The following is a 6,000-nucleotide window of genomic DNA, read 5'->3' as shown; positions in this document are numbered from 1 at the left end:
TATCCTTTACCTTATATAGCATTAATTCATATACATGAGTAAATGTCATAGCAGCAAGGGCATTCATTAAACCATCAAATCCAGTTATTCTAGCATAAGATCCTATCCCTTAATCAACTCAATTTCGACTCATACATCCTAAAATTGCATCTATATCCTCTAATACATCCTATCCCATTTTGACTCGTAACAAAAGAAATTGACTCATTGCTTAACAGGTCCGGCCCACCCATTTTAGCACATCTGAAAATAATGTATTGTTTCGTTTGTTGATTTACTATAGGCTGGAACATATGAAGTTGTAATAAACCGTAAGGGATATCGGCATTTGATAGTCATAAAAAACATCAAGTCGCTTCGAAACTCTCTCTAGTGGAACAACAAAATGAACCGAAAACATATGCTAGAAAAATACATGTTAAATTGGAAAGGCAAGAAAATGTTTTTGCTTTTAGTGTACTAACTGTATAAAATGTCTAAAAATTAACCGATAAGCGTTTATTAAGCACCATCGGACAACAGTCCGTCCTGTGCTGGGATTATTTCTGATGTGAGACAAATTGACCCATTTGATCCCTTCCCTTTCGGCTAGTTCTTTTGTTTGACCCGTTAAAAAATGAACGGGTCAGAATCACCACCTCTAAATTGGCTGGTTTTAAACACACTGCCCCATTTGATGGAATGCTAGTTGTTGTGTTGGGCATTGTCCCAACAATTTAAGCCTTTGGTCACCCAAGAAGTACCCACATCTTTCTCTCCCTATAGCTCATATCTATGCTTTAATGGGGCTGCAATTGCATTCTATAAACATTTAAAATGGCAAGACAAATCGCCTTTTGCGCTACTTATGTGTATAGAACTACTGCCCCAAAACCCAATGCAAAGTCGGATGATTCAACCACCATTTGCATTTGTTCACAACAGTGATTGTATCCTCGATCCACCTTTCCTTCATATTAACCAAGTATTGTTTAAGCTTTTTCAGAAACGAACATACCATGTTACTGGCACATGGATGGATATAAAGCAACCAAAAGTAGATGAAAGGTTCATACCTAGCTCCATAGCAAGATTCCATACTTGTGTCACTAAACCAATAGGAAGTTCCAAAGGAGAAAAAATAAACCGTAAGGTTTTTTGAACAGCGTACGGTTAGGATATCGCTAACCGGGTTAGTAGTTAGTATCACCAAGTTAGTATTAAAAGAAGCAAAGCTTCCCACCTCCCCCTTAACCACTAGGCCAAGAGATCATTGATAGCCAAATTTGAAAGATAAGGACTTGTATAATATAGTATTTTCATAATTAAGTTAAAAACACGTTGGAGTGTGTCATATATATTAATTAAACTAGTATGGTGCCCGTGTGATGCGGCGGGTCAACACTTTGCATTGATGTAGTTTTCGTCTCCTCTAGATATCATGAAACCCTATAATATCATCGTTTTTAAATTACTTTATCATTTTGTTTCAACCTTGTTTGTTTGTTAACATATTTCTTCAATGGTAATTCTAATCAATAGGACACCATGATTAGATATTAAAACTAAAAAATCACACTTGTGCTTGAAAAGTGAAAACTCAATTTAAATCACGCTTTTATTTTAATATCTCTAAACATCAAAGTTTGGTTAACGATTTTGAGCACAAATATAAACTTCTATTTTTCACTTGACAACTTAAGTCTTAGAAACTAAACCATTGTAATACAATAATATTTCTACATCTAACAATATTATCTTAGTATCCCTAAATAATATATCTTTAACCTGCATTAAAATAAAATAAAGAATTTAACCCACCGTTTTGACCCATATTAAATATCATCAATTACCATTTTAACACCTCCAGTAATGGAAATCTAAAATTTGAGCAAGGTGTTAGATAGTAAGTGTTGACTAAGTAACAATTATAATGAAAATATCCCATGATGTATTGCAAGGCATTATTTAGAAGTTTTTACTTGATCAAGAAATATAATACAATGTATAATTAGTGCTCTAGATATCTTTAAAACAGAGGAAAAGTTAAAGAAATCATCTGAGCAACTTCCAGCGTGATTAGGTAATGACCAAAAAAAAAACACCAACCTATTAAGGATCATCAATCTTTGCATCTGTATCATCAATTTATTTCTAAGCATAGCATCAACCTAAACATGGTTTGTACAAAAGTGACTCAAAAACTACAACCAGATACAAAACAAGTGTTGTGATTAGGCCTGGATCCTAATATTCTGAATCACCGTCCCTCAAATGTTGTTGTTGTAGGAAACCAGGGATAGCTAAATATCTCGCTATGCATCTGAGCGCAGACATCATCTCCTGGCGGCGTCTTTGATGTTCTTGCTTTAGTCTCTGCTGCCTCTGTTGTAGCTCAGCCACCATCACCACACAAAACAAAACCGCATACCAGCAGCAACATAATTTGCAGAACCCACAGAAATGATTGCAGCAGGATTTACAACATTATGCTTGGTAAAAAGATCAACACGGGCGATAACTTAACGCATACTTTTGCTCTATATGTCCAAGCCTGTAATCATTTTATAACAAAATTTAAATATAATGGAATGATGAAAAAAAATAAGTTACTAACAGTACTTAAAATAGGCGGCTGGCAGAATTACAGTGCATTTTAATTCAGATCGACCTAGGAATGGCAATTGTTTTGGGTTGAATCAATGAACCTAAACCCGAGCACGACTCATATATTTATACATGTCAAAGACATCAACCCTAACCCAAAAACACTCAAAATTATGTAAACCGAACACGACGCGTAACCCATTTATCCAATTGAGTCAAACAGGTTGGCGATTTGTGAATTGGTTGTGATCAAATTGTAAACAGGTTGGTTGGTCAATGTTTTAACTAAACAAGTGGATTGACAGGTCAACCTTTTAATTGAACAAGCCAACCCAAATATGACCCGTTTAATAAAAAAAGACAACCCAAAACCTGATCTAGTGTCGTGTTTTGATAACACCATCCAGAGGACCCTCTTCGGATATTTCTCTCTCAATGGGGTCTCCCTCGGCCTAGTTAAAAAGGTCATGCTTTGTATCTAGTTGTTAGCAAGGTGAAATAGAGCTTACATCAGAAGGATCGCTATGAATGCTTCCTTTTATATCACTGCCCCAAAACTCCATCTTTGCCAACAGTTTCTAGATCAAGAACCTGCCTATCAACCCAATCTCTTCTTTGACGCATCTACGCAAAAACCTGACGCATCTTTGGGTTCTAATTTATTTCCAAAAAAGTCAAACATGTTAAATTAAAAAAAAAAATTCTATAATGATTAAACGCAGCAGTAGGCATTATGCCCACATATTATTAATGTACAACAAGTATTAAGGTCAAAACAATTGAGACATAAATACAAAAATTTTCCGAATTTCCAAGTTATAAGAATGCACAAAACAAGTATTAAGGTCAAAACAATTGAGGCATTTTATCCAATGTAAATAAAAAGTATATAACCAGCCACTCTTCATCGCCCTAAAGCCCACATCATGATTTAGCATTTTGGCCGCAACTGTAAGGCCGGTACCGGGTTTGACCGGTGTTGTGCTATTCTCTTCGATTCATCTTGTCATCATCATTTTGGGCTATTGCAGTCTCAAAATCAGTAGAGGCCTTATCATATTAGAAGAACCACCGCGAACAAGGTTAGCTTTACAAGTCGTGTTTTAACCCATTTATTTGCTTTTTTAATATCTTTTTTTAATGTATTTTATGTAATGTCTTAAACCATTAAGGTATTTTTATGCCATTTGTTTTTCAAATAAGTAGACATAGGTAAAACATAATTGCTTCAAAAAACTTAAAATAAAATGTAAATTAGAATTTTAAAAAGTTAAATAATTTTTTTTCCTCCCTGTTTGTTTCAACCCATGAATACATGTGTTGTGTATGGGTTCACGTGTGACACTTTGAATAACAACTGTAAAGATGAGTAAACTGTAAAGAATGGCTTGTTCCCTTTTGGCATTATTTTAGTCGACCCGTTTGAGTTAATAGAGCTATTCATAAGCACGGGTCAAAATTAGTAATAACGTTCGCATAAAAAATAGAACCATTCGCTACCAACAAGACTAATGTAAATTTAGTGGTTCGTGAATTTGACATATAAAAATGTTGCTTAACCAATTTGACCAAAAAACATTACCTCTAAAATTACTACAAATAGAGATAAAAGGCCATTCATATAACAATGATCATATCAACATGAAATTTGACCAATTCAATCACACCCATCGTCTTTGATAGCTAATATACAATCTATATATATCTTTTTACACATCTACTAATATTGGGCTTTAGTTCTAGGCCAGATATACCATAAAAGCATTTGTAATACAATAATGTCACATAAAATCAAAAATAAATTTGAATCAAACGCAAATGTTGAACATAAAAAATAATTAAGTGTATGGCCACTGGAAAGGAAATAACACACGAAGAGACAAAATAAAAGGCAAGGCAATGTTAAAAACGTAAATAAGAAAATGTGAGTACCTTATTTGTCAAGAACGTTATGAATCTCAATCGCTCAGGTATTGTTAGTTATGTTGCCGTGGATCGGAAAGTGTGCAATTAAAAGACGCGTCTTGTAGCGGAAGACTTGAGTAACACCGACGATGAGATTAGGGGTGGTTATGTGAGATCCGACCACAAATCGAGCTTTAGCTCCTGTTTTTCGGTCTCTTCAAACCACAAATAGTAACTTCAAAATCCACAAACTAATAACCCTAATTTTAACCAGAAGCATAGAAGATCAAATATCTGATGCAACAGATGGAATTAATAAAAAAACAGAAATTAGCTAGCATTAGTATGGAATTAAATAACGACAACAGTAACTTTTTTGCATGTTAAGGAGGAAGCAATTAACATGATGTTAGGCTAGTTCTCTATCACGAACTAAAGCAACTTTAGCCTTGAAACCATTAGATTCAGCTTTAACCTAGCTTTCGAATGAGCCAGGGTTTTCTAGGAATATCCCTAAGCGGGAGGGTGGGTTCTCGCAGATATTTTAGGGAGAAAGAGAGACTCAGATGAGGGGTTTTGAATTTTGAATCTAGAGCTTGATTTCTAGGGTGGATTTGTGGGTTTGTTTGATGTGTTAAGAACACTTATACACTATGCTTGAATGGGTTGTACCTTTTTGTTTTAGGCTCTCCAAACCAAGCAGTCTAATTTTTGTATTGCAATAATCACTTGTACACTAAACATCATCTACTTGTACATTTTAATCTGCGCGTTAATTATTGACCAAGAAAAACATCGAAACGTCGACAAAAATGAGCAGGTCGTCACGGTACCTTCGAATGCTTGTATAACGTCATAGTCTAAAAGATATGACAAGAATTTGTAAAATAATTATAAGTTTGTTGTGGATGGGAAAAAATGTAACTAATTATCTATAAGAGTTAAAGAGTGAATTGCAAATTTTGTCCTTTGTCTTTGTATCAAATTTCAGGCGGTGTACTTCACCTTTAAAATTAACGAGTTATGTACTTAATGTTTAAAAATGTTACACGCAATGTCCTTTGACGCTAACCTAGTTAAAATTTTCTGTTAATCATGTCACATGGACCCCACATGAAGACAAAGTAGTCTTTTTACCTTTTTTTTAATACAAAATTAAAAAAAAAAAGATTTAATATAAAAACCTCCTTTCTCATCTCTCACTCTCATCTCCAATTATAACAGGGGGTGTTTGGGTTAGCTTATTTAAGTTAAAAAAGGACTTTTTGTGAGAAGGGGGTGTTTGGCCTAGCTTTTATTTTTTGGCTTAGACCACCCGTAGTGGTAATCAAGAATAATGCCCCCAACATGGGGCATTATACGACACGTGGCATCCCAGCCAGCATGGGGCATTATACCATAAAGTGGTGTAGTGAGGCATTATTCCAATAACGCCCATGCAATCATTTCCCAATTATTTTTTTAAACTTTAAATACTTCATTAAATAAAAACAATACAATACTAGAAAT

The 6,000-nt window shown here is 34.5% G+C and overlaps 1 long non-coding RNA gene across 1 annotated transcript; it reads right to left on the bottom strand.

Annotated features, from left to right (window-relative positions):
• Positions 1 to 1,989: 1,989 nt before the first annotated feature.
• LOC118480437 lies at positions 1,990 to 5,104 on the bottom strand. Its single transcript, XR_004862738.1, has 3 exons — positions 4,519 to 5,104; positions 3,096 to 3,240; positions 1,990 to 2,533 (listed from the first exon to the last, which is right to left on the bottom strand). It is a non-coding gene; the product is annotated as an uncharacterized LOC118480437 (long non-coding RNA).
• Positions 5,105 to 6,000: the final 896 nt, after the last annotated feature.

Source organism: Helianthus annuus, chromosome 7 (genome assembly GCF_002127325.2).
Source record: "Helianthus annuus cultivar XRQ/B chromosome 7, HanXRQr2.0-SUNRISE, whole genome shotgun sequence".
Taxonomy (NCBI): Eukaryota; Viridiplantae; Streptophyta; class Magnoliopsida; order Asterales; family Asteraceae; genus Helianthus; species Helianthus annuus.
Note: the sequence above shows the minus strand (reverse complement) of the source record. Positions and strands in the feature narration are given on the sequence as shown.